The sequence below is a fragment of the Hyperolius riggenbachi genome, chromosome 2, assembly GCF_040937935.1.
Source record: "Hyperolius riggenbachi isolate aHypRig1 chromosome 2, aHypRig1.pri, whole genome shotgun sequence".
NCBI lineage: Eukaryota > Metazoa > Chordata > Amphibia > Anura > Hyperoliidae > Hyperolius > Hyperolius riggenbachi.
Genome location: NC_090647.1, coordinates 155,565,449 through 155,588,081, shown reverse-complemented (window position 1 = coordinate 155,588,081; position 22,633 = coordinate 155,565,449). Strand labels below are relative to the sequence as shown.

The window sequence follows — 22,633 nt, the reverse complement described above, 5'->3', positions numbered from 1 at the left end:
TAGCCATTGGGCCTCAAACCCAAAAAAACGCCTGCAGCACCTGGGGTTCACAGCCGGTCTCCCATGCAGCTACTAACCAGGCCTGAAGCCGCTTAGCTTCCGCGATCTGACGAGAGCGGGCGCTTTCGGCTTAGTGTGGCCGCAGGCAAACTCCAAGGCGCCGTTTCGGCGCCTTGAAGGTGAGGCTTCCCACGCGTGCTCATAGCCATTGGGCCTCAAACCCAAAAAAACGCCTGCAGCACCTGGGGTTCACAGCCGGTCTCCCATGCAGCTACTAACCAGGCCTGAAGCCGCTTAGCTTCCACGATCTGACGAGAGCGGGCGCTTTCGGCTTAGTGTGGCCGCAGGCAAACTCCAAGGCGCCGTTTCGGCGCCTTGAAGGTGAGGCTTCCCACGCGTGCTCATAGCCATTGGGCCTCAAACCCAAAAAAACGCCTGCAGCACCTGGGGTTCACAGCCGGTCTCCCATGCAGCTACTAACCAGGCCTGAAGCCGCTTAGCTTCCGCGATCTGACGAGAGCGGGCGCTTTCGGCTTAGTGTGGCCGCAGGCAAACTCCAAGGCGCCGTTTCGGCGCCTTGAAGGTGAGGCTTCCCACGCGTGCTCATAGCCATTGGGCCTCAAACCCAAAAAAACGCCTGCAGCACCTGGGGTTCACAGCCGGTCTCCCATGCAGCTACTAACCAGGCCTGAAGCTGCTTAGCTTCCGCGATCTGACGAGAGCGGGCGCTTTCGGCTTAGTGTGGCCGCAGGCAAACTCCAAGGCGCCGTTTCGGCGCCTTGAAGGTGAGGCTTCCCACGCGTGCTCATAGCCATTGGGCCTCAAACCCAAAAAAACGCCTGCAGCACCTGGGGTTCACAGCCGGTCTCCCATGCAGCTACTAACCAGGCCTGAAGCCGCTTAGCTTCCGCGATCTGACGAGAGCGGGCGCTTTCGTCTTAGTGTGGCCGCAGACAAAATCCAAGGCGCCGTTCCGGCGCCTTGAAGGTGAGGCTTCCCACGCGTGCTCATAGCCATTGGGCCTCAAACCCAAAAAAATGCCTGCAGCACCTGGGGTTCACAGCCGGTCTCCCATGCAGCTACTAACCAGGCCTGAAGCCGCTTAGCTTCCGCGATCTGACAAGAGCGGGCGCTTTCGGCTTAGTGTGGCCGCAGGCAAACTCCAAGGCGCCGTTTCGGCGCCTTGAAGGTGAGGCTTCCCACGCGTGCTCATAGCCATTGGGCCTCAAACCCAAAAAAACGCCTGCAGCACCTGGGGTTCACAGCCGGTCTCCCATGCAGCTACTAACCAGGCCTGAAGCCGCTTAGCTTCCGCGATCTGACGAGAGCGGGCGCTTTCAGCTTAGTGTGGCCGCAGGCAAACTCCAAGGCGCCGTTTCGGCGCCTTGAAGGTGAGGCTTCCCACGCGTGCTCATAGCCATTCTGCCTCAAACCCAAAAAAACGCCTGCAGCACCTGGGGTTCACAGCCGGTCTCCCATGCAGCTACTAACCAGGCCTGAAGCCGCTTAGCTTCCACGATCTGTCGAGAGCGGGCGCTTCCGGCTTAGTGTGGCCGCAGGCAAACTCCAAGGCGCCGTTTCGGCGCCTTGAAGGTGAGGCTTCCCACGCGTGCTCATAGCCATTGGGCCTCAAACCCAAAAAAACGCCTGCAGCACCTGGGGTTCACAGCCGGTCTCCCATGCAGCTACTAACCAGGCCTGAAGCCGCTTAGCTTCCGCGATCTGACGAGAGCGGGCGCTTTCGGCTTAGTGTGGCCGCAGGCAAACTCCAAGGCGCCGTTTCGGCGCCTTGAAGGTGAGGCTTCCCACGCGTGCTCATAGCCATTGGGCCTCAAACCCAAAAAAACGCCTGCAGCACCTGGGGTTCACAGCCGGTCTCCCATGCAGCTACTAACCAGGCCTGAAGCCGCTAAGCTTCCACGATCTGACGAGAGCGGGCGCTTTCGGCTTAGTGTGGCCGCAGGCAAACTCCAAGGCGCCGTTTCGGCGCCTTGAAGGTGAGGCTTCCCACGCGTGCTCATAGCCATTGGGCCTCAAACCCAAAAAAACGCCTGCAGCACCTGGGGTTCACAGCCGGTCTCCCATGCAGCTACTAACCAGGCCTGAAGCCGCTTAGCTTCCGCGATCTGACGAGAGCGGGCGCTTTCGGCTTAGTGTGGCCGCAGGCAAACTCCAAGGCGCCGTTTCGGCGCCTTAAAGGTGAGGCTTCCCACGCGTGCTCATAGCCATTGGGCCTCAAACCCAAAAAAACGCCTGCAGCACCTGGGGTTCACAGCCGGTCTCCCATGCAGCTACTAACCAGGCCTGAAGCCGCTTAGCTTCCGCGATCTGACGAGAGCGGGCGCTTTCGGCTTAGTGTGGCCGCAGGCAAACTCCAAGGCGCCGTTTCGGCGCCTTGAAGGTGAGGCTTCCCACGCGTGCTCATAGCCATTGGGCCTCAAACCCAAAAAACCGCCTGCAGCACCTGGGGTTCACAGCCGGTCTCCCATGCAGCTACTAACCAGGCCTGAAGCCGCTTAGCTTCCGCGATCTGACGAGAGCGGGCGCTTTCGGCTTAGTGTGGCCGCAGGCAAACTCCAAGGCGCCGTTTCGGCGCCTTGAAGGTGAGGCTTCCCACGCGTGCTCATAGCCATTGGGCCTCAAACCCAAAAAAACGCCTGCAGCACCTGGGGTTCACAGCCGGTCTCCCATGCAGCTACTAACCAGGCCTGAAGCCGCTTAGCTTCCGCGATCTGACGAGAGCGGGCGCTTTCGGCTTAGTGTGGCCGCAGGCAAACTCCAAGGCGCCGTTTCGGCGCCTTGAAGGTGAGGCTTCCCACGCGTGCTCATAGCCATTGGGCCTCAAACCCAAAAAAACGCCTGCAGCACCTGGGGTTCACAGCCGGTCTCCCATGCAGCTACTAACCAGGCCTGAAGCCGCTTAGCTTCCGCGATCTGACGAGAGCGGGCGCTTTCGGCTTAGTGTGGCCGCAGGCAAACGAAACGGCGCCTTGAAGGTGAGGCTTCCCACGCGTGCTCATAGCCATTGGGCCTCAAACCCAAAAAAACGCCTGCAGCACCTGGGGTTCACAGCCGGTCTCCCATGCAGCTACTAACCAGGCCTGAAGCCGCTTAGCTTCCGCGATCTGACGAGAGCGGGCGCTTTTGGCTTAGTGTGGCCGCAGGCAAACTCCAAGGCGCCGTTTCGGCGCCTTGAAGGTGAGGCTTCCCACGCGTGCTCATAGCCATTGGGCCTCAAACCCAAAAAAACGCCTGCAGCACCTGGGGTTCACAGCCGGTCTCCCATGCAGCTACTAACCAGGCCTGAAGCCGCTTAGCTTCCACGATCTGACAAGAGCGGGCGCTTTCGGCTTAGTGTGGCCGCAGGCAAACTCCAAGGCGCCGTTTCGGCGCCTTGAAGGTGAGGCTTCCCACGCGTGCTCATAGCCATTGGGCCTCAAACCCAAAAAAACGCCTGCAGCACCTGGGGTTCACAGCCGGTCTCCCATGCAGCTACTAACCAGGCCTGAAGCCGCTTAGCTTCCGCGATCTGACGAGAGCGGGCGCTTTCGGCTTAGTGTGGCCGCAGGCAAACTCCAAGGCGCCGTTTCGGCGCCTTGAAGGTGAGGCTTCCCACGCGTGCTCATAGCCATTGGGCCTCAAACCCAAAAAAACGCCTGCAGCACCTGGGGTTCACAGCCGGTCTCCCATGCAGCTACTAACCAGGCCTGAAGCTGCTTAGCTTCCGCGATCTGACGAGAGCGGGCGCTTTCGGCTTAGTGTGGCCGCAGGCAAACTCCAAGGCGCCGTTTCGGCGCCTTGAAGGTGAGGCTTCCCACGCGTGCTCATAGCCATTGGGCCTCAAACCCAAAAAAACGCCTGCAGCACCTGGGGTTCACAGCCGGTCTCCCATGCAGCTACTAACCAGGCCTGAAGCCGCTTAGCTTCCGCGATCTGACGAGAGCGGGCGCTTTCGGCTTAGTGTGGCCGCAGGCAAACTCCAAGGCGCCGTTTCGGCGCCTTGAAGGTGAGGCTTCCCACGCGTGCTCATAGCCATTGGGCCTCAAACCCAAAAAAACGCCTGCAGCACCTGGGGTTCACAGCCGGTCTCCCATGCAGCTACTAACCAGGCCTGAAGCCGCTTAGCTTCCGCGATCTGACGAGAGCGGGCACTTTCGGCTTAGTGTGGCCGCAGGCAAACTCCAAGGCGCCGTTTCGGCGCCTTGAAGGTGAGGCTTCCCACGCGTGCTCATAGCCATTGGGCCTCAAACCCAAAAAAACTCCTGCAGCACCTGGGGTTCACAGCCGGTCTCCCATGCAGCTACTAACCAGGCCTGAAGCCGCTTAGCTTCCGCGATCTGACGAGAGCGGGCGCTTTCGGCTTAGTGTGGCCGCAGGCAAACTCCAAGGCGCCGTTTCGGCGCCTTGAAGGTGAGGCTTCCCACGCGTGCTCATAGCCATTGGGCCTCAAACCCAAAAAAACGCCTGCAGCACCTGGGGTTCACAGCCGGTCTCCCATGCAGCTACTAACCAGGCCTGAAGCCGCTTAGCTTCCGCGATCTGACGAGAGCGGGCACTTTCGGCTTAGTGTGGCCGCAGGCAAACTCCAAGGCGCCGTTTCGGCGCCTTGAAGGTGAGGCTTCCCACGCGTGCTCATAGCCATTGGGCCTCAAACCCAAAAAAACGCCTGCAGCACCTGGGGTTCACAGCCGGTCTCCCATGCAGCTACTAACCAGGCCTGAAGCCGCTTAGCTTCCGCGATCTGAAGAGAGCGGGCGCTTTCGGCTTAGTGTGGCCGCAGGCAAACTCCAAGGCGCCGTTTCGGCGCCTTGAAGGTGAGGCTTCCCACGCGTGCTCATAGCCATTGGGCCTCAAACCCAAAAAAACGCCTGCAGCACCTGGGGTTCACAGCCGGTCTCCCATGCAGCTACTAACCAGGCCTGAAGCCGCTTAGCTTCCGCGATCTGACGAGAGCGGGCGCTTTCGGCTTAGTGTGGCCGCAGGCAAACTCCAAGGCGCCGTTTCGGCGCCTTGAAGGTGAGGCTTCCCACGCGTGCTCATAGCCATTGGGCCTCAAACCCAAAAAAACGCCTGCAGCACCTGGGGTTCACAGCCGGTCTCCCATGCAGCTACTAACCAGGCCTGAAGACGCTTAGCTTCCGCGATCTGACGAGAGCGGGCGCTTTCGGCTTAGTGTGGCCGCAGGCAAACTCCAAGGCGCCGTTCCGGCGCCTTGAAGGTGAGGCTTCCCACGCGTGCTCATAGCCATTGGGCCTCAAACCCAAAAAAACGCCTGCAGCACCTGGGGTTCACAGCCAGTCTCCCATGCAGCTACTAACCAGGCCTGAAGTCGCTTAGCTTCCGCGATCTGACGAGAGCGGGCGCTTTCGGCTTAGTGTGGCCGCAGGCAAACTCCAAGGCGCCGTTTCGGCGCCTTGAAGGTGAGGCTTCCCACGCGTGCTCATAGCCATTGGGCCTCAAACCCAAAAAAACGCCTGCAGCACCTGGGGTTCACAGCCGGTCTCCCATGCAGCTACTAACCAGGCCTGAAGCCGCTTAGCTTCCACGATCTGACGAGAGCGGGCGCTTTCGGCTTAGTGTGGCCGCAGGCAAACTCCAAGGCGCCGTTTCGGCGCCTTGAAGGTGAGGCTTCCCACGCGTGCTCATAGCCATTGGGCCTCAAACCCAAAAAAACGCCTGCAGCACCTGGGGTTCACAGCCGGTCTCCCATGCAGCTACTAACCAGGCCTGAAGCCGCTTAGCTTCCGCGATCTGACGAGAGCGGGCGCTTTCGGCTTAGTGCGGCCGCAGGCAAACTCCAAGGCGCCGTTTCGGCGCCTTGAAGGTGAGGCTTCCCACGCGTGCTCATAGCCATTGGGCCTCAAACCCAAAAAACCGCCTGCAGCACCTGGGGTTCACAGCCGGTCTCCCATGCAGCTACTAACCAGGCCTGAAGCCGCTTAGCTTCCGCGATCTGACGAGAGCAGGCGCTTTCGGCTTAGTGTGGCCGCAGGCAAACTCCAAGGCGCCGTTTCGGCGCCTTGAAGGTTAGGCTTCCCACGCGTGCTCATAGCCATTGGGCCTCAAACCCAAAAAAACGCCTGCAGCACCTGGGGTTCACAGCCGGTCTCCCATGCAGCTACTAACCAGGCCTGAAGCCGCTTAGCTTCCGCGATCTGACGAGAGCGGGCGCTTTCGGCTTAGTGTGGCCGCAGGCAAACTCCAAGGCGCCGTTCCGGCGCCTTGAAGGTGAGGCTTCCCACGCGTGCTCATAGCCATTGGGCCTCAAACCCAAAAAAACGCCTGCAGCACCTGGGGTTCACAGCCGGTCTCGAATGCAGCTACTAACCAGGCCTGAAGCCGCTTAGCTTCCGCGATCTGACAAGAGCGGGCGCTTTCGGCTTAGTGTGGCCGCAGGCAAACTCCAAGGCGCCGTTTCGGCGCCTTGAAGGTGAGGCTTCCCACGCGTGCTCATAGCCATTGGGCCTCAAACCCAAAAAAACGCCTGCAGCACCTGGGGTTCACAGCCGGTCTCCCATGCAGCTACTAACCAGGCCTGAAGCCGCTTAGCTTCCACGATCTGACGAGAGCGGGCGCTTTCGGCTTAGTGTGGCCGCAGGCAAACTCCAAGGCGCCGTTTCGGCGCCTTGAAGGTGAGGCTTCCCACGCGTGCTCATAGCCATTGGGCCTCAAACCCAAAAAAACGCCTGCAGCACCTGGGGTTCACAGCCGGTCTCCCATGCAGCTACTAACCAGGCCTGAAGCCGCTTAGCTTCCGCGATCTGACGAGAGCGGGCGCTTTCGGCTTAGTGTGGCCGCAGGCAAACTCCAAGGCGCCGTTTCGGCGCCTTGAAGGTGAGGCTTCCCACGCGTGCTCATAGCCATTGGGCCTCAAACCCAAAAAAACGCCTGCAGCACCTGGGGTTCACAGCCAGTCTCCCATGCAGCTACTAACCAGGCCTGAAGCCGCTTAGCTTCCACGATCTGACGAGAGCGGGCGCTTTCGGCTTAGTGTGGCCGCAGGCAAACTCCAAGGCGCCGTTTCGGCGCCTTGAAGGTGAGGCTTCCCACGCGTGCTCATAGCCATTGGGCCTCAAACCCAAAAAAACGCCTGCAGCACCTGGGGTTCACAGCCGGTCTCCCATGCAGCTACTAACCAGGCCTGAAGCCGCTTAGCTTCCGCGATCTGACGAGAGCGGGCGCTTTCGGCTTAGTGTGGCCGCAGGCAAACTCCAAGGCGCCGTTTCGGCGCCTTGAAGGTGAGGCTTCCCACGCGTGCTCATAGCCATTGGGCCTCAAACCCAAAAAAACGCCTGCAGCACCTGGGGTTCACAGCCAGTCTCCCATGCAGCTACTAACCAGGCCTGAAGCCGCTTAGCTTCCGCGATCTGACGAGAGCGTGCGCTTTCGGCTTAGTGTGGCCGCAGGCAAACTCCAAGGCGCCGTTTCGGCGCCTTGAAGGTGAGGCTTCCCACGCGTGCTCATAGCCATTGGGCCTCAAACCCAAAAAAACGCCTGCAGCACCTGGGGTTCACAGCCGGTCTCCCATGCAGCTACTAACCAGGCCTGAAGCCGCTTAGCTTCCGCGATCTGACGAGAGCGGGCGCTTTCGGCTTAGTGTGGCCGCAGGCAAACTCCAAGGCGCCGTTTCGGCGCCTTGAAGGTGAGGCTTCCCACGCGTGCTCATAGCCATTGGGCCTCAAACCCAAAAAAACACCTGCAGCACCTGGGGTTCACAGCCGGTCTCCCATGCAGCTACTAACCAGGCCTGAAGCCGCTTAGCTTCCACGATCTGACGAGAGCGGGCGCTTTCGGCTTAGTGTGGCCGCAGGCAAACTCCAAGGCGCCGTTTCGGCGCCTTGAAGGTGAGGCTTCCCACGCGTGCTCATAGCCATTGGGCCTCAAACCCAAAAAAACGCCTGCAGCACCTGGGGTTCACAGCCGGTCTCCCATGCAGCTACTAACCAGGCCTGAAGCCGCTTAGCTTCCGCGATCTGACGAGAGCGGGCGCTTTCGGCTTAGTGTGGCCGCAGGCAAACTCCAAGGCGCCGTTTCGGCGCCTTGAAGGTGAGGCTTCCCACGCGTGCTCATAGCCATTGGGCCTCAAACCCAAAAAAACACCTGCAGCACCTGGGGTTCACAGCCGGTCTCCCATGCAGCTACTAACCAGGCCTGAAGCCGCTTAGCTTCCGCAATCTGACGAGAGCGGGCGCTTTCGGCTTAGTGTGGCCGCAGGCAAACTCCAAGGCGCCGTTTCGGCGCCTTGAAGGTGAGGCTTCCCACGCGTGCTCATAGCCATTGGGCCTCAAACCCAAAAAAAACGCCTGCAGCACCTGGGGTTCACAGCCAGTCTCCCATGCAGCTACTAACCAGGCCTGAAGCCGCTTAGCTTCCGCGATCTGACGAGAGCGGGCGCTTTCGGCTTAGTGTGGCCGCAGGCAAACTCCAAGGCGCCGTTTCGGCGCCTTGAAGGTGAGGCTTCCCACGCGTGCTCATAGCCATTGGGCCTCAAACCCAAAAAAAACGCCTGCAGCACCTGGGGTTCACAGCCGGTCTCCCATGCAGCTACTAACCAGGCCTGAAGCCGCTTAGCTTCCGCGATCTGACAAGAGCGGGCGCTTTCGGCTTAGTGTGGCCGCAGGCAAACTCCAAGGCGCCGTTTCGGCGCCTTGAAGGTGAGGCTTCCCACGCGTGCTCATAGCCATTGGGCCTCAAACCCAAAAAAACGCCTGCAGCACCTGGGGTTCACAGCCGGTCTCCCATGCAGCTACTAACCAGGCCTGAAGCCGCTTAGCTTCCGCGATCTGACGAGAGCGGGCGCTTTCGGCTTAGTGTGGCCGCAGGCAAACTCCAAGGCGCCGTTCCGGCGCCTTGAAGGTGAGGCTTCCCACGCGTGCTCATAGCCATTGGGCCTCAAACCCAAAAAAACGCCTGCAGCACCTGGGGTTCACAGCCGGTCTCCCATGCAGCTACTAACCAGGCCTGAAGCCGCTTAGCTTCCGCGATCTGACGAGAGCGGGCGCTTTCGGCTTAGTGTGGCCGCAGGCAAACTCCAAGGCGCCGTTTCGGCGCCTTGAAGGTGAGGCTTCCCACGCGTGCTCATAGCCATTGGGCCTCAAACCCAAAAAAACGCCTGCAGCACCTGGGGTTCACAGCCGGTCTCCCATGCAGCTACTAACCAGGCCTGAAGCCGCTTAGCTTCCACGATCTGACGAGAGCGGGCGCTTTCGGCTTAGTGTGGCCGCAGGCAAACTCCAAGGCGCCGTTTCGGCGCCTTGAAGGTGAGGCTTCCCACGCGTGCTCATAGCCATTGGGCCTCAAACCCAAAAAAACGCCTGCAGCACCTGGGGTTCACAGCCGGTCTCCCATGCAGCTACTAACCAGGCCTGAAGCCGCTTAGCTTCCACGATCTGACGAGAGCGGGCGCTTTCGGCTTAGTGTGGCCGCAGGCAAACTCCAAGGCGCCGTTTCGGCGCCTTGAAGGTGAGGCTTCCCACGCGTGCTCATAGCCATTGGGCCTCAAACCCAAAAAAAGCCTGCAGCACCTGGGGTTCACAGCCGGTCTCCCATGCAGCTACTAACCAGGCCTGAAGCCGCTTAGCTTCCGCGATCTGACGAGAGCGGGCGCTTTCGGCTTAGTGTGGCCGCAGGCAAACTCCAAGGCGCCGTTTCGGCGCCTTGAAGTTGAGGCTTCCCACGCGTGCTCATAGCCATTGGGCCTCAAACCCAAAAAACCGCCTGCAGCACCTGGGGTTCACAGCCGGTCTCCCATGCAGCTACTAACCAGGCCTGAAGCCGCTTAGCTTCCGCGATCTGACGAGAGCGGGCGCTTTCGGCTTAGTGTGGCCGCAGGCAAACTCCAAGGCGCCGTTTCGGCGCCTTGAAGGTGAGGCTTCCCACGCGTGCTCATAGCCATTGGGCCTCAAACCCAAAAAAACGCCTGCAGCACCTGGGGTTCACAGCCAGTCTCCCATGCAGCTACTAACCAGGCCTGAAGCCGCTTAGCTTCCGCGATCTGACGAGAGCGGGCGCTTTCGGCTTAGTGTGGCCGCAGGCAAACTCCAAGGCGCCGTTTCGGCGCCTTGAAGGTGAGGCTTCCCACGCGTGCTCATAGCCATTGGGCCTCAAACCCAAAAAAACGCCTGCAGCACCTGGGGTTCACAGCCGGTCTCCCATGCAGCTACTAACCAGGCCTGAAGCCGCTTAGCTTCCGCGATCTGACGAGAGCGGGCGCTTTCGGCTTAGTGTGGCCGCAGGCAAACTCCAAGGCGCCGTTTCGGCGCCTTGAAGGTGAGGCTTCCCACGCGTGCTCATAGCCATTGGGCCTCAAACCCAAAAAAAACTCCTGCAGCACCTGGGGTTCACAGCCGGTCTCCCATGCAGCTACTAACCAGGCCTGAAGCCGCTTAGCTTCCGCGATCTGACGAGAGCGGGCGCTTTCGGCTTAGTGTGGCCGCAGGCAAACTCCAAGGCGCCGTTTCGGCGCCTTGAAGTTGAGGCTTCCCACGCGTGCTCATAGCCATTGGGCCTCAAACCCAAAAAACCGCCTGCAGCACCTGGGGTTCACAGCCGGTCTCCCATGCAGCTACTAACCAGGCCTGAAGCCGCTTAGCTTCCGCGATCTGACGAGAGCGGGCGCTTTCGGCGTAGTGTGGCCGCAGGAAAACTCCAAGGCGCCGTTTCGGCGCCTTGAAGGTGAGGCTTCCCACGCGTGCTCATAGCCATTGGGCCTCAAACCCAAAAAAACGCCTGCAGCACCTGGGGTTCACAGCCGGTCTCCCATGCAGCTACTAACCAGGCCTGAAGCCGCTTAGCTTCCGCGATCTGACGAGAGCGGGCGCTTTCGGCTTAGTGTGGCCGCAGGCAAACTCCAAGGCGCCGTTCCGGCGCCTTGAAGGTGAGGCTTCCCACGCGTGCTCATAGCCATTGGGCCTCAAACCCAAAAAAACGCCTGCAGCACCTGGGGTTCACAGGCGGTCTCCCATGCAGCTACTAACCAGGCCTGAAGCCGCTTAGCTTCCGCGATCTGACAAGAGCGGGCGCTTTCGGCTTAGTGTGGCCGCAGGCAAACTCCAAGGCGCCGTTTCGGCGCCTTGAAGGTGAGGCTTCCCACGCGTGCTCATAGCCATTGGGCCTCAAACCCAAAAAAACGCCTGCAGCACCTGGGGTTCACAGCCGGTCTCCCATGCAGCTACTAACCAGGCCAGAAACCGCTTAGCTTCCACGATCTGACGAGAGCGGGCGCTTTCGGCTTAGTGTGGCCGCAGGCAAACTCCAAGGCGCCGTTTCGGCGCCTTGAAGGTGAGGCTTCCCACGCGTGCTCATAGCCATTGGGCCTCAAACCCAAAAAAACGCCTGCAGCACCTGGGGTTCACAGCCGGTCTCCCATGCAGCTACTAACCAGGCCTGAAGCCGCTTAGCTTCCGCGATCTGACGAGAGCGGGCGCTTTCGGCTTAGTGTGGCCGCAGGCAAACTCCAAGGCGCCGTTTCGGCGCCTTGAAGGTGAGGCTTCCCACGCGTGCTCATAGCCATTGGGCCTCAAACCCAAAAAAACGCCTGCAGCACCTGGGGTTCACAGCCGGTCTCCCATGCAGCTACTAACCAGGCCTGAAGCCGCTTAGCTTCCGCGATCTGACGAGAGCGGGCGCTTTCGGCTTAGTGTGGCCGCAGGCAAACTCCAAGGCGCCGTTTCGGCGCCTTGAAGGTGAGGCTTCTCACGCGTGCTCATAGCCATTGGGCCTCAAACCCAAAAAACCGCCTGCAGCACCTGGGGTTCACAGCCGGTCTCCCATGCAGCTACTAACCAGGCCTGAAGCCGCTTAGCTTCCGCGATCTGACGAGAGCGGGCGCTTTCGGCTTAGTGTGGCCGCAGGCAAACTCCAAGGCGCCGTTTCGGCGCCTTGAAGGTGAGGCTTCCCACGCGTGCTCATAGCCATTGGGCCTCAAACCCAAAAACACGCCTGCAGCACCTGGGGTTCACAGCCGGTCTCCCATGCAGCTACTAACCAGGCCTGAAGCCGCTTAGCTTCCGCGATCTGCCGAGAGCGGGCGCTTTCGGTTTAGTGTGGCCGCAGGCAATCTCCAAGGCGCCGTTTCGGCGCCTTGAAGGTGATGCTTCCCACGCGTGCTCATAGCCATTGGGCCTCAAACCCAAAAAAAACGCCTGCAGCACCTGGGGTTCACAGCCGGTCTCCCATGCAGCTACTAACCAGGCCTGAAGCCGCTTAGCTTCCGCGATCTGACGAGAGCGGGCGCTTTCGGCTTAGTGTGGCCGCAGGCAAACTCCAAGGCGCCGTTCCGGCGCCTTGAAGGTGAGGCTTCCCACGCGTGCTCATAGCCATTGGGCCTCAAACCCAAAAAAACGCCTGCAGCACCTGGGGTTCACAGCCGGTCTCCCATGCAGCTACTAACCAGGCCTGAAGCCGCTTAGCTTCCGCGATCTGACGAGAGCGGGCGCTTTCGGCTTAGTGTGGCCGCAGGCAAACTCCAAGGCGCCGTTTCGGCGCCTTGAAGGTGAGGCTTCCCACGCGTGCTCATAGCCATTGGGCCTCAAACCCAAAAAAACGCCTGCAGCACCTGGGGTTCACAGCCGGTCTCCCATGCAGCTACTAACCAGGCCTGAAACCGCTTAGCTTCCACGATCTGACGAGAGCGGGCGCTTTCGGCTTAGTGTGGCCGCAGGCAAACTCCAAGGCGCCGTTTCGGCGCCTTGAAGGTGAGGCTTCCCACGCGTGCTCATAGCCATTGGGCCTCAAACCCAAAAAAACGCCTGCAGCACCTGGGGTTCACAGCCGGTCTCCCATGCAGCTACTAACCAGGCCTGAAGCCGCTTAGCTTCCGCGATCTGACGAGAGCGGGCGCTTTCGGCTTAGTGTGGCCGCAGGCAAACTCCAAGGCGCCGTTTCGGCGCCTTGAAGGTGAGGCTTCCCACGCGTGCTCATAGCCATTGGGCCTCAAACCCAAAAAAACGCCTGCAGCACCTGGGGTTCACAGCCGGTCTCCCATGCAGCTACTAACCAGGCCTGAAGCCACTTAGCTTCCGCGATCTGACGAGAGCGGGCGCTTTCGGCTTAGTGTGGCCGCAGGCAAACTCCAAGGCGCCGTTTCGGCGCCTTGAAGGTGAGGCTTCTCACGCGTGCTCATAGCCATTGGGCCTCAAACCCAAAAAACCGCCTGCAGCACCTGGGGTTCACAGCCGGTCTCCCATGCAGCTACTAACCAGGCCTGAAGCCGCTTAGCTTCCGCGATCTGACGAGAGCGGGCGCTTTCGGCTTAGTGTGGCCGCAGGCAAACTCCAAGGCGCCGTTTCGGCGCCTTGAAGGTGAGGCTTCCCACGCGTGCTCATAGCCATTGGGCCTCAAACCCAAAAACACGCCTGCAGCACCTGGGGTTCACAGCCGGTCTCCCATGCAGCTACTAACCAGGCCTGAAGCCGCTTAGCTTCCGCGATCTGACGAGAGCGGGCGCTTTCGGCTTAGTGTGGCCGCAGGCAATCTCCAAGGCGCCGTTTCGGCGCCTTGAAGGTGATGCTTCCCACGCGTGCTCATAGCCATTGGGCCTCAAACCCAAAAAAAACGCCTGCAGCACCTGGGGTTCACAGCCGGTCTCCCATGCAGCTACTAACCAGGCCTGAAGCCGCTTAGCTTCCGCGATCTGACGAGAGCGGGCGCTTTCGGCTTAGTGTGGCCGCAGGCAAACTCCAAGGCGCCGTTCCGGCGCCTTGAAGGTGAGGCTTCCCACGCGTGCTCATAGCCATTGGGCCTCAAACCCAAAAAAAACGCCTGCAGCACCTGGGGTTCACAGCCGGTCTCCCATGCAGCTACTAACCAGGCCTGAAGCCGCTTAGCTTCCGCGATCTGACGAGAGCGGGCGCTTTCGGCTTAGTGTGGCCGCAGGCAAACTCCAAGGCGCCGTTTCGGCGCCTTGAAGGTGAGGCTTCCCACGCGTGCTCATAGCCATTGGGCCTCAAACCCAAAAAAACGCCTGCAGCACCTGGGGTTCACAGCCGGTCTCCCATGCAGCTACTAACCAGGCCTGAAGCCGCTTAGCTTCCACGATCTGACGAGAGCGGGCGCTTTCGGCTTAGTGTGGCCGCAGGCAAACTCCAAGGCGCCGTTTCGGCGCCTTGAAGGTGAGGCTTCCCACGCGTGCTCATAGCCATTGGGCCTCAAACCCAAAAAAACGCCTGCAGCACCTGGGGTTCACAGCCGGTCTCCCATGCAGCTACTAACCAGGCCTGAAGCCGCTTAGCTTCCGCGATCTGACAAGAGCGGGCGCTTTCGGCTTAGTGTGGCCGCAGGCGAACTCCAAGGCGCCGTTTCGGCGCCTTGAAGGTGAGGCTTCCCACGCGTGCTCATAGCCATTGGGCCTCAAACCCCAAAAAACGCCTGCAGCACCTGGGGTTCACAGCCGGTCTCCCATGCAGCTACTAACCATGCCTGAAGCCGCTTAGCTTCAACGATCTGACGAGAGCGGGCGCTTTCGGCTTAGTGTGGCCGCAGGCAAACTCCAAGGCGCCGTTCCGGCGCCTTGAAGGTGAGGCTTCCCACGCGTGCTCATAGCCATTGGGCCTCAAACCCAAAAAAACGCCTGCAGCACCTGGGGTTCACAGCCGGTCTCCCATGCAGCTACTAACCAGGCCTGAAGCCGCTTAGCTTCCGCGATCTGACAAAAGCGGGCGCTTTCGGCTTAGTGTGGCCACAGGCAAACTCCAAGGCGCCGTTTCGGCGCCTTGAAGGTGAGGCTTCCCACGCGTGCTCATAGCCATTGGGCCTCAAACCCAAAAAAACGCCTGCAGCACCTGGGGTTCACAGCCGGTCTCCCATGCAGCTACTAACCAGGCCTGAAGCCGCTTAGCTTCAGCGATCAGACAAGAGCGGGCGCTTTCGGCTTAGTGTGGCCGCAGGGAAACTCCAAGGCGCCGTTTCGGCGCCTTGAAGGTAAGGCTTCCCACGCGTGCTCATAGCCATTGGGCCTCAAACCCAAAAAAACGCCTGCAGCACCTGGGGTTCACAGCCGGTCTCCCATGCAGCTACTAACCAGGCCTGAAGCCGCTTAGCTTCCACAATCTGACGAGAGCGGGCGCTTTCGGCTTAGTGTGGCCGCAGGCAAACTCCAAGGCGCCGTTTCGGCGCCTTGAAGGTGAGGCTTCCCACGCGTGCTCATAGCCATTGGGCCTCAAACCCAAAAAAACGCCTGCAGCACCTGGGGTTCACAGCCGGTCTCCCATGCAGCTACTAACCAGGCCTGAAGCCGCTTAGCTTCTGCGATCTGACGAGAGCGGGCGCTTTCGGCTTAGTGTGGCCGCAGGCAAACTCCAAGGCGCCGTTTCGGCGCCTTGAAGGTGAGGCTTCCCACGCGTGCTCATAGCCATTGGGCCTCAAACCCAAAAAAACGCCTGCAGCACCTGGGGTTCACAGCCGGTCTCCCATGCAGCTACTAACCAGGCCTGAAGCCGCTTAGCTTCCGCGATCTGACAAAAGCGGGCGCTTTCGGCTTAGTGTGGCCACAGGCAAACTCCAAGGCGCCGTTTCGGCGCCTTGAAGGTGAGGCTTCCCACGCGTGCTCATAGCCATTGGGCCTCAAACCCAAAAAAACGCCTGCAGCACCTGGGGTTCACAGCCGGTCTCCCATGCAGCTACTAACCAGGCCTGAAGCCGCTTAGCTTCAGCGATCAGACAAGAGCGGGCGCTTTCGGCTTAGTGTGGCCGCAGGGAAACTCCAAGGCGCCGTTTCGGCGCCTTGAAGGTAAGGCTTCCCACGCGTGCTCATAGCCATTGGGCCTCAAACCCAAAAAAACGCCTGCAGCACCTGGGGTTCACAGCCGGTCTCCCATGCAGCTACTAACCAGGCCTGAAGCCGCTTAGCTTCCACAATCTGACGAGAGCGGGCGCTTTCGGCTTAGTGTGGCCGCAGGCAAACTCCAAGGCGCCGTTTCGGCGCCTTGAAGGTGAGGCTTCCCACGCGTGCTCATAGCCATTGGGCCTCAAACCCAAAAAAACGCCTGCAGCACCTGGGGTTCACAGCCGGTCTCCCATGCAGCTACTAACCAGGCCTGAAGCCGCTTAGCTTCTGCGATCTGACGAGAGCGGGCGCTTTCGGCTTAGTGTGGCCGCAGGCAAACTCCAAGGCGCCGTTTCGGCGCCTTGAAGGTGAGGCTTCCCACGCGTGCTCATAGCCATTGGGCCTCAAACCCAAAAAAACGCCTGCAGCACCTGGGGTTCACAGCCGGTCTCCCATGCAGCTACTAACCAGGCCTGAAGCCGCTTAGCTTCCGCGATCTGACAAGAGCGGGCGCTTTCGGCTTAGTGTGGCCGCAGGCAAACTCCAAGGCGCCGTTTCGGCGCCTTGAAGGTGAGGCTTCCCACGCGTGCTCATAGCCATTGGGCCTCAAACCCCAAAAAACGCCTGCAGCACCTGGGGTTCACAGCCGGTCTCCCATGCAGCTACTAACCATGCCTGAAGCCGCTTAGCTTCAACGATCTGACGAGAGCGGGCGCTTTCGGCTTAGTGTGGCCGCAGGCAAACTCCAAGGCGCCGTTCCGGCGCCTTGAAGGTGAGGCTTCCCACGCGTGCTCATAGCCATTGGGCCTCAAACCCAAAAAAACGCCTGCAGCACCTGGGGTTCACAGCCGGTCTCCCATGCAGCTACTAACCAGGCCTGAAGCCGCTTAGCTTCCGCGATCTGACAAAAGCGGGCGCTTTCGGCTTAGTGTGGCCACAGGCAAACTCCAAGGCGCCGTTTCGGCGCCTTGAAGGTGAGGCTTCCCACGCGTGCTCATAGCCATTGGGCCTCAAACCCAAAAAAACGCCTGCAGCACCTGGGGTTCACAGCCGGTCTCCCATGCAGCTACTAACCAGGCCTGAAGCCGCTTAGCTTCAGCGATCAGACAAGAGCGGGCGCTTTCGGCTTAGTGTGGCCGCAGGGAAACTCCAAGGCGCCGTTTCGGCGCCTTGAAGGTAAGGCTTCCCACGCGTGCTCATAGCCATTGGGCCTCAAACCCAAAAAAACGCCTGCAGCACCTGGGGTTCACAGCCGGTCTCCCATGCAGCTACTAACCAGGCCTGAAGCCGCTTAGCTTCCACAATCTGACGAGAGCGGGCGCTTTCGGCTTAGTGTGGCCGCAGGCAAACTCCAAGGCGCCGTTTCGGCGCCTTGAAGGTGAGGCTTCCCACGCGTGCTCATAGCCATTGGGCCTCAAACCCAAAAAAACGCCTGCAGCACCTGGGGTTCACAGCCGGTCTCCCATGCAGCTACTAACCAGGCCTGAAGCCGCTTAGCTTCTGCGATCTGACGAGAGCGGGCGCTTTCGGCTTAGTGTGGCCGCAGGCAAACTCCAAGGCGCCGTTTCGGCGCCTTGAAGGTGAGGCTTCCCACGCGTGCTCATAGCCATTGGGCCTCAAACCCAAAAAAACGCCTGCAGCACCTGGGGTTCACAGCCGGTCTCCCATGCAGCTACTAACCAGGCCTGAAGCCGCTTAGCTTCCGCGATCTGACGAGAGCGGGCGCTTTCGGCTTAGTGTGGCCGCAGGCAAACTCCAAGGCGCCGTTTCGGCGCCTTGAAGGTGAGGCTTCCCACGCGTGCTCATAGCCATTGGGCCTCAAACCCAAAAAAACGCCTGCAGCACCTGGGGTTCACAGCCGGTCTCCCATGCAGCTACTAACCAGGCCTGAAGCCGCTTAGCTTCCGCGATCTGACGAGAGCGGGCGCTTTCGGCTTAGTGTGGCCGCAGGCAAACTCCAAGGCGCCGTTTCGGCGCCTTGAAGGTGAGGCTTCCCACGCGTGCTCATAGCCATTGGGCCTCAAACCCAAAAAAACGCCTGCAGCACCTGGGGTTCACAGCCGGTCTCCCATGCAGCTACTAACCAGGCCTGAAGCCGCTTAGCTTCCACGATCTGACGAGAGCGGGCGCTTTCGGCTTAGTGTGGCCGCAGGCAAACTCCAAGGCGCCGTTTCGGCGCCTTGAAGGTGAGGCTTCCCACGCGTGCTCATAGCCATTGGGCCTCAAACCCAAAAAAACGCCTGCAGCACCTGGGGTTCACAGCCGGTCTCCCATGCAGCTACTAACCAGGCCTGAAGCCGCTTAGCTTCCGCGATCTGACAAGAGCGGGCGCTTTCGGCTTAGTGTGGCCGCAGGCAAACTCCAAGGCGCCGTTTCGGCGCCTTGAAGGTGAGGCTTCCCACGCGTCCTCATAGCCATTGGGCCTCAAACCCAAAAAACCGCCTGCAGCACCTGGGGTTCACAGCCGGTCTCCCATGCAGCTACTAACCAGGCCTGAAGCCGCTTAGCTTCAACGATCTGACGAGAGCGGGCGCTTTCGGCTTAGTGTGGCCGCAGGCAAACTCCAAGGCGCCGTTCCGGCGCCTTGAAGGTGAGGCTTCCCACGCGTGCTCATAGCCATTGGGCCTCAAACCCAAAAAAACGCCTGCAGCACCTGGGGTTCACAGCCGGTCTCCCATGCAGCTACTAACCAGGCCTGAAGCCGCTTAGCTTCCGCGATCTGACAAAAGCGGGCGCTTTCGGCTTAGTGTGGCCACAGGCAAACTCCAAGGCGCCGTTTCGGCGCCTTGAAGGTGAGGCTTCCCACGCGTGCTCATAGCCATTGGGCCTCAAACCCAAAAAAACGCCTGCAGCACCTGGGGTTCACAGCCGGTCTCCCATGCAGCTACTAACCAGGCCTGAAGCCGCTTAGCTTCAGCGATCAGACAAGAGCGGGCGCTTTCGGCTTAGTGTGGCCGCAGGGAAACTCCAAGGCGCCGTTTCGGCGCCTTGAAGGTGAGGCTTCCCACGCGTGCTCATAGCCATTGGGCCTCAAACCCAAAAAAACGCCTGCAGCACCTGGGGTTCACAGCCGGTCTCCCATGCAGCTACTAACCAGGCCTGAAGCCGCTTAGCTTCCACGATCTGACGAGAGCGGGCGCTTTCGGCTTAGTGTGGCCGCAGGTAAACTCCAAGGCGCCGTTTCGGCGCCTTGAAGGTGAGGCTTCCCACGCGTGCTCATAGCCATTGGGCCTCAAACCCAAAAAAACGCCTGCAGCACCTGGGGTTCACAGCCGGTCTCCCATGCAGCTACTAACCAGGCCTGAAGCCGCTTAGCTTCTGCGATCTGACGAGAGCGGGCGCTTTCGGCTTAGTGTGGCCGCAGGCAAAATCCAAGGCGCCGTTTCGGCGCCTTGAAGGTGAGGCTTCCCACGCGTGCTCATAGCCATTGGGCCTCAAACCCAAAAAAACGCCTGCAGCACCTGGGGTTCACAGCCGGTCTCCCATGCAGCTACTAACCAGGCCTGAAGCCGCTTAGCTTCCGCGATCTGACAAGAGCGGGCGCTTTCGGCTTAGTGTGGCCGCAGGCAAACTCCAAGGCGCCGTTTCGGCGCCTTGAAGGTGAGGCTTCCCACGCGTGCTCATAGCCATTGGGCCTCAAACCCAAAAAAACGCCTGCAGCACCTGGGGTTCACAGCCGGTCTCCCATGCAGCTACTAACCAGGCCTGAAGCCGCTTAGCTTCAACGATCTGACGAGAGCGGGCGCTTTCGGCTTAGTGTGGCCGCAGGCAAACTCCAAGGCGCCGTTCCGGCGCCTTGAAGGTGAGGCTTCCCACGCGTGCTCATAGCCATTGGGCCTCAAACCCAAAAAAACGCCTGCAGCACCTGGGGTTCACAGCCGGTCTCCCATGCAGCTACTAACCAGGCCTGAAGCCGCTTAGCTTCCGCGATCTGACAAAAGCGGGCGCTTTCGGCTTAGTGTGGCCACAGGCAAACTCCAAGGCGCCGTTTCGGCGCCTTGAAGGTGAGGCTTCCCACGCGTGCTCATAGCCATTGGGCCTCAAACCCAAAAAAACGCCTGCAGCACCTGGGGTTCACAGCCGGTCTCCCATGCAGCTACTAACCAGGCCTGAAGCCGCTTAGCTTCAGCGATCAGACAAGAGCGGGCGCTTTCGGCTTAGTGTGGCCGCAGGGAAACTCCAAGGCGCCGTTTCGGCGCCTTGAAGGTGAGGCTTCCCACGCGTGCTCATAGCCATTGGGCCTCAAACCCAAAAAAACGCCTGCAGCACCTGGGGTTCACAGCCGGTCTCCCATGCAGCTACTAACCAGGCCTGAAGCCGCTTAGCTTCCACGATCTGACGAGAGCGGGCGCTTTCGGCTTAGTGTGGCCGCAGGCAAACTCCAAGGCGCCGTTTCGGCGCCTTGAAGGTGAGGCTTCCCACGCGTGCTCATAGCCATTGGGCCTCAAACCCAAAAAAACGCCTGCAGCACCTGGGGTTCACAGCCGGTCTCCCATGCAGCTACTAACCAGGCCTGAAGCCGCTTAGCTTCTGCGATCTGACGAGAGCGGGCGCTTTCGGCTTAGTGTGGCCGCAGGCAAACTCCAAGGCGCCGTTTCGGCGCCTTGAAGGTGAGGCTTCCCACGCGTGCTCATAGCCATTGGGCCTCAAACCCAAAAAAACACCTGCAGCACCTGGGGTTCACAGCCGGTCTCCCATGCAGCTACTAACCAGGCCTGAAGCCGCTTAGCTTCCGCGATCTGACGAGAGCGGGCGCTTTCGGCTTAGTGTGGCCGCAGGCAAACTCCAAGGCGCCGTTTCGGCGCCTTGAAGGTGAGGCTTCCCACGCGTGCTCATAGCCATTGGGCCTCAAACCCAAAAAAACGCCTGCAGCACCTGGGGTTCACAGCCGGTCTCCCATGCAGCTACTAACCAGGCCTGAAGCCGCTTAGCTTCCGCGATCTGACGAGAGCGGGCGCTTTCGGCTTAGTGTGGCCGCAGGCAAACTCCAAGGCGCCGTTTCGGCGCCTTGAAGGTGAGGCTTCCCACGCGTGCTCATAGCCATTGGGCCTCAAACCCAAAAAAACGCCTGCAGCACCTGGGGTTCACAGCCGGTCTCCCATGCAGCTACTAACCAGGCCTGAAGCCGCTTAGCTTCCACGATCTGACGAGAGCGGGCGCTTTCGGCTTAGTGTGGCCGCAGGCAAACTCCAAGGCGCCGTTTCGGCGCCTTGAAGGTGAGGCTTCCCACGCGTGCTCATAGCCATTGGGCCTCAAACCCAAAAAAACGCCTGCAGCACCTGGGGTTCACAGCCGGTCTCCCATGCAGCTACTAACCAGGCCTGAAGCCGCTTAGCTTCCGCGATCTGACAAGAGCGGGCGCTTTCGGCTTAGTGTGGCCGCAGGCAAACTCCAAGGCGCCGTTTCGGCGCCTTGAAGGTGAGGCTTCCCACGCGTGCTCTTAGCCATTGGGCCTCAAACCCAAAAAACCGCCTGCAGCACCTGGGGTTCACAGCCGGTCTCCCATGCAGCTACTAACCAGGCCTGAAGCCGCTTAGCTTCAACGATCTGACGAGAGCGGGCGCTTTCGGCTTAGTGTGGCCGCAGGCAAACTCCAAGGCGCCGTTCCGGCGCCTTGAAGGTGAGGCTTCCCACGCGTGCTCATAGCCATTGGGCCTCAAACCCAAAAAAACGCCTGCAGCACCTGGGGTTCACAGCCGGTCTCCCATGCAGCTACTAACCAGGCCTGAAGCCGCTTAGCTTCCGCGATCTGACAAAAGCGGGCGCTTTCGGCTTAGTGTGGCCACAGGCAAACTCCAAGGCGCCGTTTCGGCGCCTTGAAGGTGAGGCTTCCCACGCGTGCTCATAGCCATTGGGCCTCAAACCCAAAAAAACGCCTGCAGCACCTGGGGTTCACAGCCGGTCTCCCATGCAGCTACTAACCAGGCCTGAAGCCGCTTAGCTTCAGCGATCAGACAAGAGCGGGCGCTTTCGGCTTAGTGTGGCCGCAGGGAAACTCCAAGGCGCCGTTTCGGCGCCTTGAAGGTGAGGCTTCCCACGCGTGCTCATAGCCATTGGGCCTCAAACCCAAAAAAACGCCTGCAGCACCTGGGGTTCACAGCCGGTCTCCCATGCAGCTACTAACCAGGCCTGAAGCCGCTTAGCTTCCACAATCTGACGAGAGCGGGCGCTTTCGGCTTAGTGTGGCCGCAGGTAAACTCCAAGGCGCCGTTTCGGCGCCTTGAAGGTGAGGCTTCCCACGCGTGCTCATAGCCATTGGGCCTCAAACCCAAAAAAACGCCTGCAGCACCTGGGGTTCACAGCCGGTCTCCCATGCAGCTACTAACCAGGCCTGAAGCCGCTTAGCTTCTGCGATCTGACGAGAGCGGGCACTTTCGGCTTAGTGTGGCCGCAGGCAAAATCCAAGGCGCCGTTTCGGCGCCTTGAAGGTGAGGCTTCCCACGCGTGCTCATAGCCATTGGGCCTCAAACCCAAAAAAACGCCTGCAGCACCTGGGGTTCACAGCCGGTCTCCCATGCAGCTACTAACCAGGCCTGAAGCCGCTTAGCTTCCGCGATCTGACGAGAGCGGGCGCTTTCGGCTTAGTGTGGCCGCAGGAAAACTCCAAGGCGCCGTTTCGGCGCCTTGAAGGTGAGGCTTCCCACGCGTGCTCATAGCCATTGGGCCTCAAACCCAAAAAAAACGCCTGCAGCACCTGGGGTTCACAGCCGGTCTCCCATGCAGCTACTAACCAGGCCTGAAGCCGCTTAGCTTCCGCGATCTGACGAGAGCGGGCGCTTTCGGCTTAGTGTGGCCGCAGGCAAACTCCAAGGCGCCGTTTCGGCGCCTTGAAGGTGAGGCTTCCCACGCGTGCTCATAGCCATTGGGCCT

At 60.4% G+C, this 22,633-nt stretch overlaps 33 non-coding genes and 79 pseudogenes across 33 annotated transcripts; all 112 read right to left on the bottom strand.

Annotated features, from left to right (window-relative positions):
- Window positions 1-28: 28 nt before the first annotated feature.
- Window positions 29-147, bottom strand: LOC137556272 (5S ribosomal RNA). The gene has a single exon (XR_011028928.1). It is a non-coding gene; the product is annotated as a 5S ribosomal RNA (ribosomal RNA).
- An 83-nt stretch (window positions 148-230) lies between these two features.
- LOC137558712 (5S ribosomal RNA) lies at window positions 231-349 on the bottom strand (annotated as a pseudogene).
- Window positions 350-432: 83 nt separating this feature from the next.
- LOC137556271 (5S ribosomal RNA) lies at window positions 433-551 on the bottom strand. Its single transcript, XR_011028927.1, has one exon. It is a non-coding gene; the product is annotated as a 5S ribosomal RNA (ribosomal RNA).
- Window positions 552-634: 83 nt separating this feature from the next.
- On the bottom strand, window positions 635-753 carry LOC137559031 (5S ribosomal RNA; annotated as a pseudogene).
- An 83-nt stretch (window positions 754-836) lies between these two features.
- Window positions 837-955, bottom strand: LOC137547995 (5S ribosomal RNA; annotated as a pseudogene).
- An 83-nt stretch (window positions 956-1,038) lies between these two features.
- LOC137558528 (5S ribosomal RNA) lies at window positions 1,039-1,157 on the bottom strand (annotated as a pseudogene).
- Window positions 1,158-1,240: 83 nt separating this feature from the next.
- On the bottom strand, window positions 1,241-1,359 carry LOC137557130 (5S ribosomal RNA; annotated as a pseudogene).
- Window positions 1,360-1,442: 83 nt separating this feature from the next.
- Window positions 1,443-1,561, bottom strand: LOC137549312 (5S ribosomal RNA; annotated as a pseudogene).
- An 83-nt stretch (window positions 1,562-1,644) lies between these two features.
- Window positions 1,645-1,763, bottom strand: LOC137556269 (5S ribosomal RNA). Its single transcript, XR_011028925.1, has one exon. It is a non-coding gene; the product is annotated as a 5S ribosomal RNA (ribosomal RNA).
- Window positions 1,764-1,846: 83 nt separating this feature from the next.
- On the bottom strand, window positions 1,847-1,965 carry LOC137550030 (5S ribosomal RNA; annotated as a pseudogene).
- Window positions 1,966-2,048: 83 nt separating this feature from the next.
- Window positions 2,049-2,167, bottom strand: LOC137556268 (5S ribosomal RNA). Its single transcript, XR_011028924.1, has one exon. It is a non-coding gene; the product is annotated as a 5S ribosomal RNA (ribosomal RNA).
- Window positions 2,168-2,250: 83 nt separating this feature from the next.
- On the bottom strand, window positions 2,251-2,369 carry LOC137556267 (5S ribosomal RNA). Its single transcript, XR_011028923.1, has one exon. It is a non-coding gene; the product is annotated as a 5S ribosomal RNA (ribosomal RNA).
- Window positions 2,370-2,452: 83 nt separating this feature from the next.
- Window positions 2,453-2,571, bottom strand: LOC137556266 (5S ribosomal RNA). Its single transcript, XR_011028922.1, has one exon. It is a non-coding gene; the product is annotated as a 5S ribosomal RNA (ribosomal RNA).
- Window positions 2,572-2,654: 83 nt separating this feature from the next.
- On the bottom strand, window positions 2,655-2,773 carry LOC137556265 (5S ribosomal RNA). The gene has a single exon (XR_011028921.1). It is a non-coding gene; the product is annotated as a 5S ribosomal RNA (ribosomal RNA).
- An 83-nt stretch (window positions 2,774-2,856) lies between these two features.
- On the bottom strand, window positions 2,857-2,975 carry LOC137556264 (5S ribosomal RNA). Its single transcript, XR_011028920.1, has one exon. It is a non-coding gene; the product is annotated as a 5S ribosomal RNA (ribosomal RNA).
- A 72-nt stretch (window positions 2,976-3,047) lies between these two features.
- On the bottom strand, window positions 3,048-3,166 carry LOC137558966 (5S ribosomal RNA; annotated as a pseudogene).
- An 83-nt stretch (window positions 3,167-3,249) lies between these two features.
- On the bottom strand, window positions 3,250-3,368 carry LOC137549453 (5S ribosomal RNA; annotated as a pseudogene).
- An 83-nt stretch (window positions 3,369-3,451) lies between these two features.
- LOC137556263 (5S ribosomal RNA) lies at window positions 3,452-3,570 on the bottom strand. Its single transcript, XR_011028919.1, has one exon. It is a non-coding gene; the product is annotated as a 5S ribosomal RNA (ribosomal RNA).
- An 83-nt stretch (window positions 3,571-3,653) lies between these two features.
- Window positions 3,654-3,772, bottom strand: LOC137559030 (5S ribosomal RNA; annotated as a pseudogene).
- Window positions 3,773-3,855: 83 nt separating this feature from the next.
- Window positions 3,856-3,974, bottom strand: LOC137556262 (5S ribosomal RNA). The gene has a single exon (XR_011028918.1). It is a non-coding gene; the product is annotated as a 5S ribosomal RNA (ribosomal RNA).
- Window positions 3,975-4,057: 83 nt separating this feature from the next.
- Window positions 4,058-4,176, bottom strand: LOC137557554 (5S ribosomal RNA; annotated as a pseudogene).
- Window positions 4,177-4,259: 83 nt separating this feature from the next.
- LOC137558882 (5S ribosomal RNA) lies at window positions 4,260-4,378 on the bottom strand (annotated as a pseudogene).
- Window positions 4,379-4,461: 83 nt separating this feature from the next.
- On the bottom strand, window positions 4,462-4,580 carry LOC137557553 (5S ribosomal RNA; annotated as a pseudogene).
- An 83-nt stretch (window positions 4,581-4,663) lies between these two features.
- LOC137557055 (5S ribosomal RNA) lies at window positions 4,664-4,782 on the bottom strand (annotated as a pseudogene).
- An 83-nt stretch (window positions 4,783-4,865) lies between these two features.
- Window positions 4,866-4,984, bottom strand: LOC137556261 (5S ribosomal RNA). Its single transcript, XR_011028917.1, has one exon. It is a non-coding gene; the product is annotated as a 5S ribosomal RNA (ribosomal RNA).
- An 83-nt stretch (window positions 4,985-5,067) lies between these two features.
- LOC137559125 (5S ribosomal RNA) lies at window positions 5,068-5,186 on the bottom strand (annotated as a pseudogene).
- Window positions 5,187-5,269: 83 nt separating this feature from the next.
- LOC137549031 (5S ribosomal RNA) lies at window positions 5,270-5,388 on the bottom strand (annotated as a pseudogene).
- Window positions 5,389-5,471: 83 nt separating this feature from the next.
- Window positions 5,472-5,590, bottom strand: LOC137558711 (5S ribosomal RNA; annotated as a pseudogene).
- Window positions 5,591-5,673: 83 nt separating this feature from the next.
- LOC137558271 (5S ribosomal RNA) lies at window positions 5,674-5,792 on the bottom strand (annotated as a pseudogene).
- An 83-nt stretch (window positions 5,793-5,875) lies between these two features.
- Window positions 5,876-5,994, bottom strand: LOC137557824 (5S ribosomal RNA; annotated as a pseudogene).
- Window positions 5,995-6,077: 83 nt separating this feature from the next.
- Window positions 6,078-6,196, bottom strand: LOC137556260 (5S ribosomal RNA). Its single transcript, XR_011028916.1, has one exon. It is a non-coding gene; the product is annotated as a 5S ribosomal RNA (ribosomal RNA).
- An 83-nt stretch (window positions 6,197-6,279) lies between these two features.
- LOC137553751 (5S ribosomal RNA) lies at window positions 6,280-6,398 on the bottom strand (annotated as a pseudogene).
- Window positions 6,399-6,481: 83 nt separating this feature from the next.
- On the bottom strand, window positions 6,482-6,600 carry LOC137558710 (5S ribosomal RNA; annotated as a pseudogene).
- An 83-nt stretch (window positions 6,601-6,683) lies between these two features.
- LOC137556258 (5S ribosomal RNA) lies at window positions 6,684-6,802 on the bottom strand. Its single transcript, XR_011028914.1, has one exon. It is a non-coding gene; the product is annotated as a 5S ribosomal RNA (ribosomal RNA).
- Window positions 6,803-6,885: 83 nt separating this feature from the next.
- LOC137548897 (5S ribosomal RNA) lies at window positions 6,886-7,004 on the bottom strand (annotated as a pseudogene).
- An 83-nt stretch (window positions 7,005-7,087) lies between these two features.
- Window positions 7,088-7,206, bottom strand: LOC137556257 (5S ribosomal RNA). Its single transcript, XR_011028913.1, has one exon. It is a non-coding gene; the product is annotated as a 5S ribosomal RNA (ribosomal RNA).
- Window positions 7,207-7,289: 83 nt separating this feature from the next.
- Window positions 7,290-7,408, bottom strand: LOC137549455 (5S ribosomal RNA; annotated as a pseudogene).
- An 83-nt stretch (window positions 7,409-7,491) lies between these two features.
- Window positions 7,492-7,610, bottom strand: LOC137556256 (5S ribosomal RNA). The gene has a single exon (XR_011028912.1). It is a non-coding gene; the product is annotated as a 5S ribosomal RNA (ribosomal RNA).
- An 83-nt stretch (window positions 7,611-7,693) lies between these two features.
- Window positions 7,694-7,812, bottom strand: LOC137548215 (5S ribosomal RNA; annotated as a pseudogene).
- An 83-nt stretch (window positions 7,813-7,895) lies between these two features.
- Window positions 7,896-8,014, bottom strand: LOC137556255 (5S ribosomal RNA). The gene has a single exon (XR_011028911.1). It is a non-coding gene; the product is annotated as a 5S ribosomal RNA (ribosomal RNA).
- An 83-nt stretch (window positions 8,015-8,097) lies between these two features.
- Window positions 8,098-8,216, bottom strand: LOC137548319 (5S ribosomal RNA; annotated as a pseudogene).
- An 84-nt stretch (window positions 8,217-8,300) lies between these two features.
- Window positions 8,301-8,419, bottom strand: LOC137558419 (5S ribosomal RNA; annotated as a pseudogene).
- An 84-nt stretch (window positions 8,420-8,503) lies between these two features.
- LOC137559291 (5S ribosomal RNA) lies at window positions 8,504-8,622 on the bottom strand (annotated as a pseudogene).
- An 83-nt stretch (window positions 8,623-8,705) lies between these two features.
- LOC137556254 (5S ribosomal RNA) lies at window positions 8,706-8,824 on the bottom strand. The gene has a single exon (XR_011028910.1). It is a non-coding gene; the product is annotated as a 5S ribosomal RNA (ribosomal RNA).
- An 83-nt stretch (window positions 8,825-8,907) lies between these two features.
- LOC137556253 (5S ribosomal RNA) lies at window positions 8,908-9,026 on the bottom strand. Its single transcript, XR_011028909.1, has one exon. It is a non-coding gene; the product is annotated as a 5S ribosomal RNA (ribosomal RNA).
- Window positions 9,027-9,109: 83 nt separating this feature from the next.
- LOC137558709 (5S ribosomal RNA) lies at window positions 9,110-9,228 on the bottom strand (annotated as a pseudogene).
- Window positions 9,229-9,311: 83 nt separating this feature from the next.
- LOC137558708 (5S ribosomal RNA) lies at window positions 9,312-9,430 on the bottom strand (annotated as a pseudogene).
- An 82-nt stretch (window positions 9,431-9,512) lies between these two features.
- On the bottom strand, window positions 9,513-9,631 carry LOC137549326 (5S ribosomal RNA). The gene has a single exon (XR_011026804.1). It is a non-coding gene; the product is annotated as a 5S ribosomal RNA (ribosomal RNA).
- Window positions 9,632-9,714: 83 nt separating this feature from the next.
- On the bottom strand, window positions 9,715-9,833 carry LOC137556251 (5S ribosomal RNA). The gene has a single exon (XR_011028908.1). It is a non-coding gene; the product is annotated as a 5S ribosomal RNA (ribosomal RNA).
- An 83-nt stretch (window positions 9,834-9,916) lies between these two features.
- Window positions 9,917-10,035, bottom strand: LOC137558418 (5S ribosomal RNA; annotated as a pseudogene).
- An 83-nt stretch (window positions 10,036-10,118) lies between these two features.
- LOC137556250 (5S ribosomal RNA) lies at window positions 10,119-10,237 on the bottom strand. The gene has a single exon (XR_011028907.1). It is a non-coding gene; the product is annotated as a 5S ribosomal RNA (ribosomal RNA).
- Window positions 10,238-10,321: 84 nt separating this feature from the next.
- On the bottom strand, window positions 10,322-10,440 carry LOC137558881 (5S ribosomal RNA; annotated as a pseudogene).
- An 83-nt stretch (window positions 10,441-10,523) lies between these two features.
- LOC137549336 (5S ribosomal RNA) lies at window positions 10,524-10,642 on the bottom strand (annotated as a pseudogene).
- An 83-nt stretch (window positions 10,643-10,725) lies between these two features.
- LOC137556249 (5S ribosomal RNA) lies at window positions 10,726-10,844 on the bottom strand. Its single transcript, XR_011028906.1, has one exon. It is a non-coding gene; the product is annotated as a 5S ribosomal RNA (ribosomal RNA).
- An 83-nt stretch (window positions 10,845-10,927) lies between these two features.
- LOC137556850 (5S ribosomal RNA) lies at window positions 10,928-11,046 on the bottom strand. Its single transcript, XR_011029488.1, has one exon. It is a non-coding gene; the product is annotated as a 5S ribosomal RNA (ribosomal RNA).
- Window positions 11,047-11,129: 83 nt separating this feature from the next.
- Window positions 11,130-11,248, bottom strand: LOC137550606 (5S ribosomal RNA; annotated as a pseudogene).
- Window positions 11,249-11,331: 83 nt separating this feature from the next.
- LOC137556248 (5S ribosomal RNA) lies at window positions 11,332-11,450 on the bottom strand. Its single transcript, XR_011028905.1, has one exon. It is a non-coding gene; the product is annotated as a 5S ribosomal RNA (ribosomal RNA).
- An 83-nt stretch (window positions 11,451-11,533) lies between these two features.
- On the bottom strand, window positions 11,534-11,652 carry LOC137556246 (5S ribosomal RNA). The gene has a single exon (XR_011028903.1). It is a non-coding gene; the product is annotated as a 5S ribosomal RNA (ribosomal RNA).
- An 83-nt stretch (window positions 11,653-11,735) lies between these two features.
- Window positions 11,736-11,854, bottom strand: LOC137556245 (5S ribosomal RNA). Its single transcript, XR_011028902.1, has one exon. It is a non-coding gene; the product is annotated as a 5S ribosomal RNA (ribosomal RNA).
- An 83-nt stretch (window positions 11,855-11,937) lies between these two features.
- LOC137549773 (5S ribosomal RNA) lies at window positions 11,938-12,056 on the bottom strand (annotated as a pseudogene).
- An 84-nt stretch (window positions 12,057-12,140) lies between these two features.
- On the bottom strand, window positions 12,141-12,259 carry LOC137556244 (5S ribosomal RNA). The gene has a single exon (XR_011028901.1). It is a non-coding gene; the product is annotated as a 5S ribosomal RNA (ribosomal RNA).
- Window positions 12,260-12,342: 83 nt separating this feature from the next.
- LOC137556243 (5S ribosomal RNA) lies at window positions 12,343-12,461 on the bottom strand. Its single transcript, XR_011028900.1, has one exon. It is a non-coding gene; the product is annotated as a 5S ribosomal RNA (ribosomal RNA).
- An 83-nt stretch (window positions 12,462-12,544) lies between these two features.
- On the bottom strand, window positions 12,545-12,663 carry LOC137548073 (5S ribosomal RNA; annotated as a pseudogene).
- Window positions 12,664-12,746: 83 nt separating this feature from the next.
- LOC137556242 (5S ribosomal RNA) lies at window positions 12,747-12,865 on the bottom strand. Its single transcript, XR_011028899.1, has one exon. It is a non-coding gene; the product is annotated as a 5S ribosomal RNA (ribosomal RNA).
- Window positions 12,866-12,948: 83 nt separating this feature from the next.
- Window positions 12,949-13,067, bottom strand: LOC137558100 (5S ribosomal RNA; annotated as a pseudogene).
- An 83-nt stretch (window positions 13,068-13,150) lies between these two features.
- Window positions 13,151-13,269, bottom strand: LOC137556241 (5S ribosomal RNA). The gene has a single exon (XR_011028898.1). It is a non-coding gene; the product is annotated as a 5S ribosomal RNA (ribosomal RNA).
- An 83-nt stretch (window positions 13,270-13,352) lies between these two features.
- On the bottom strand, window positions 13,353-13,471 carry LOC137556240 (5S ribosomal RNA). The gene has a single exon (XR_011028897.1). It is a non-coding gene; the product is annotated as a 5S ribosomal RNA (ribosomal RNA).
- An 84-nt stretch (window positions 13,472-13,555) lies between these two features.
- Window positions 13,556-13,674, bottom strand: LOC137556239 (5S ribosomal RNA). Its single transcript, XR_011028896.1, has one exon. It is a non-coding gene; the product is annotated as a 5S ribosomal RNA (ribosomal RNA).
- Window positions 13,675-13,758: 84 nt separating this feature from the next.
- Window positions 13,759-13,877, bottom strand: LOC137556238 (5S ribosomal RNA). Its single transcript, XR_011028895.1, has one exon. It is a non-coding gene; the product is annotated as a 5S ribosomal RNA (ribosomal RNA).
- An 84-nt stretch (window positions 13,878-13,961) lies between these two features.
- LOC137552310 (5S ribosomal RNA) lies at window positions 13,962-14,079 on the bottom strand (annotated as a pseudogene).
- An 84-nt stretch (window positions 14,080-14,163) lies between these two features.
- LOC137552594 (5S ribosomal RNA) lies at window positions 14,164-14,281 on the bottom strand (annotated as a pseudogene).
- An 84-nt stretch (window positions 14,282-14,365) lies between these two features.
- LOC137554455 (5S ribosomal RNA) lies at window positions 14,366-14,483 on the bottom strand (annotated as a pseudogene).
- Window positions 14,484-14,567: 84 nt separating this feature from the next.
- On the bottom strand, window positions 14,568-14,685 carry LOC137553856 (5S ribosomal RNA; annotated as a pseudogene).
- Window positions 14,686-14,769: 84 nt separating this feature from the next.
- On the bottom strand, window positions 14,770-14,887 carry LOC137553771 (5S ribosomal RNA; annotated as a pseudogene).
- Window positions 14,888-14,971: 84 nt separating this feature from the next.
- Window positions 14,972-15,089, bottom strand: LOC137553470 (5S ribosomal RNA; annotated as a pseudogene).
- Window positions 15,090-15,173: 84 nt separating this feature from the next.
- Window positions 15,174-15,291, bottom strand: LOC137552763 (5S ribosomal RNA; annotated as a pseudogene).
- An 84-nt stretch (window positions 15,292-15,375) lies between these two features.
- Window positions 15,376-15,493, bottom strand: LOC137553855 (5S ribosomal RNA; annotated as a pseudogene).
- An 84-nt stretch (window positions 15,494-15,577) lies between these two features.
- Window positions 15,578-15,695, bottom strand: LOC137553770 (5S ribosomal RNA; annotated as a pseudogene).
- An 84-nt stretch (window positions 15,696-15,779) lies between these two features.
- Window positions 15,780-15,897, bottom strand: LOC137553469 (5S ribosomal RNA; annotated as a pseudogene).
- Window positions 15,898-15,981: 84 nt separating this feature from the next.
- LOC137552762 (5S ribosomal RNA) lies at window positions 15,982-16,099 on the bottom strand (annotated as a pseudogene).
- An 84-nt stretch (window positions 16,100-16,183) lies between these two features.
- Window positions 16,184-16,301, bottom strand: LOC137552593 (5S ribosomal RNA; annotated as a pseudogene).
- Window positions 16,302-16,385: 84 nt separating this feature from the next.
- LOC137554454 (5S ribosomal RNA) lies at window positions 16,386-16,503 on the bottom strand (annotated as a pseudogene).
- Window positions 16,504-16,587: 84 nt separating this feature from the next.
- On the bottom strand, window positions 16,588-16,705 carry LOC137553854 (5S ribosomal RNA; annotated as a pseudogene).
- An 84-nt stretch (window positions 16,706-16,789) lies between these two features.
- Window positions 16,790-16,907, bottom strand: LOC137553769 (5S ribosomal RNA; annotated as a pseudogene).
- An 84-nt stretch (window positions 16,908-16,991) lies between these two features.
- LOC137553468 (5S ribosomal RNA) lies at window positions 16,992-17,109 on the bottom strand (annotated as a pseudogene).
- Window positions 17,110-17,193: 84 nt separating this feature from the next.
- LOC137552761 (5S ribosomal RNA) lies at window positions 17,194-17,311 on the bottom strand (annotated as a pseudogene).
- An 84-nt stretch (window positions 17,312-17,395) lies between these two features.
- LOC137550554 (5S ribosomal RNA) lies at window positions 17,396-17,513 on the bottom strand (annotated as a pseudogene).
- An 84-nt stretch (window positions 17,514-17,597) lies between these two features.
- Window positions 17,598-17,715, bottom strand: LOC137550553 (5S ribosomal RNA; annotated as a pseudogene).
- An 84-nt stretch (window positions 17,716-17,799) lies between these two features.
- On the bottom strand, window positions 17,800-17,917 carry LOC137552309 (5S ribosomal RNA; annotated as a pseudogene).
- An 84-nt stretch (window positions 17,918-18,001) lies between these two features.
- LOC137552592 (5S ribosomal RNA) lies at window positions 18,002-18,119 on the bottom strand (annotated as a pseudogene).
- Window positions 18,120-18,203: 84 nt separating this feature from the next.
- On the bottom strand, window positions 18,204-18,321 carry LOC137553802 (5S ribosomal RNA; annotated as a pseudogene).
- Window positions 18,322-18,405: 84 nt separating this feature from the next.
- Window positions 18,406-18,523, bottom strand: LOC137553853 (5S ribosomal RNA; annotated as a pseudogene).
- Window positions 18,524-18,607: 84 nt separating this feature from the next.
- On the bottom strand, window positions 18,608-18,725 carry LOC137553768 (5S ribosomal RNA; annotated as a pseudogene).
- Window positions 18,726-18,809: 84 nt separating this feature from the next.
- On the bottom strand, window positions 18,810-18,927 carry LOC137551739 (5S ribosomal RNA; annotated as a pseudogene).
- An 84-nt stretch (window positions 18,928-19,011) lies between these two features.
- LOC137552759 (5S ribosomal RNA) lies at window positions 19,012-19,129 on the bottom strand (annotated as a pseudogene).
- An 84-nt stretch (window positions 19,130-19,213) lies between these two features.
- Window positions 19,214-19,331, bottom strand: LOC137552591 (5S ribosomal RNA; annotated as a pseudogene).
- An 84-nt stretch (window positions 19,332-19,415) lies between these two features.
- LOC137553800 (5S ribosomal RNA) lies at window positions 19,416-19,533 on the bottom strand (annotated as a pseudogene).
- Window positions 19,534-19,617: 84 nt separating this feature from the next.
- Window positions 19,618-19,735, bottom strand: LOC137553852 (5S ribosomal RNA; annotated as a pseudogene).
- An 84-nt stretch (window positions 19,736-19,819) lies between these two features.
- On the bottom strand, window positions 19,820-19,937 carry LOC137553765 (5S ribosomal RNA; annotated as a pseudogene).
- An 84-nt stretch (window positions 19,938-20,021) lies between these two features.
- Window positions 20,022-20,139, bottom strand: LOC137552308 (5S ribosomal RNA; annotated as a pseudogene).
- Window positions 20,140-20,223: 84 nt separating this feature from the next.
- LOC137552758 (5S ribosomal RNA) lies at window positions 20,224-20,341 on the bottom strand (annotated as a pseudogene).
- Window positions 20,342-20,425: 84 nt separating this feature from the next.
- Window positions 20,426-20,543, bottom strand: LOC137550842 (5S ribosomal RNA; annotated as a pseudogene).
- An 84-nt stretch (window positions 20,544-20,627) lies between these two features.
- Window positions 20,628-20,745, bottom strand: LOC137550552 (5S ribosomal RNA; annotated as a pseudogene).
- An 84-nt stretch (window positions 20,746-20,829) lies between these two features.
- LOC137552307 (5S ribosomal RNA) lies at window positions 20,830-20,947 on the bottom strand (annotated as a pseudogene).
- Window positions 20,948-21,031: 84 nt separating this feature from the next.
- LOC137552589 (5S ribosomal RNA) lies at window positions 21,032-21,149 on the bottom strand (annotated as a pseudogene).
- Window positions 21,150-21,233: 84 nt separating this feature from the next.
- Window positions 21,234-21,351, bottom strand: LOC137553799 (5S ribosomal RNA; annotated as a pseudogene).
- An 84-nt stretch (window positions 21,352-21,435) lies between these two features.
- On the bottom strand, window positions 21,436-21,553 carry LOC137553851 (5S ribosomal RNA; annotated as a pseudogene).
- An 84-nt stretch (window positions 21,554-21,637) lies between these two features.
- Window positions 21,638-21,755, bottom strand: LOC137553764 (5S ribosomal RNA; annotated as a pseudogene).
- Window positions 21,756-21,839: 84 nt separating this feature from the next.
- Window positions 21,840-21,957, bottom strand: LOC137553229 (5S ribosomal RNA; annotated as a pseudogene).
- Window positions 21,958-22,041: 84 nt separating this feature from the next.
- Window positions 22,042-22,159, bottom strand: LOC137553352 (5S ribosomal RNA; annotated as a pseudogene).
- An 84-nt stretch (window positions 22,160-22,243) lies between these two features.
- Window positions 22,244-22,361, bottom strand: LOC137549759 (5S ribosomal RNA; annotated as a pseudogene).
- An 85-nt stretch (window positions 22,362-22,446) lies between these two features.
- LOC137550551 (5S ribosomal RNA) lies at window positions 22,447-22,564 on the bottom strand (annotated as a pseudogene).
- Window positions 22,565-22,633: the final 69 nt, after the last annotated feature.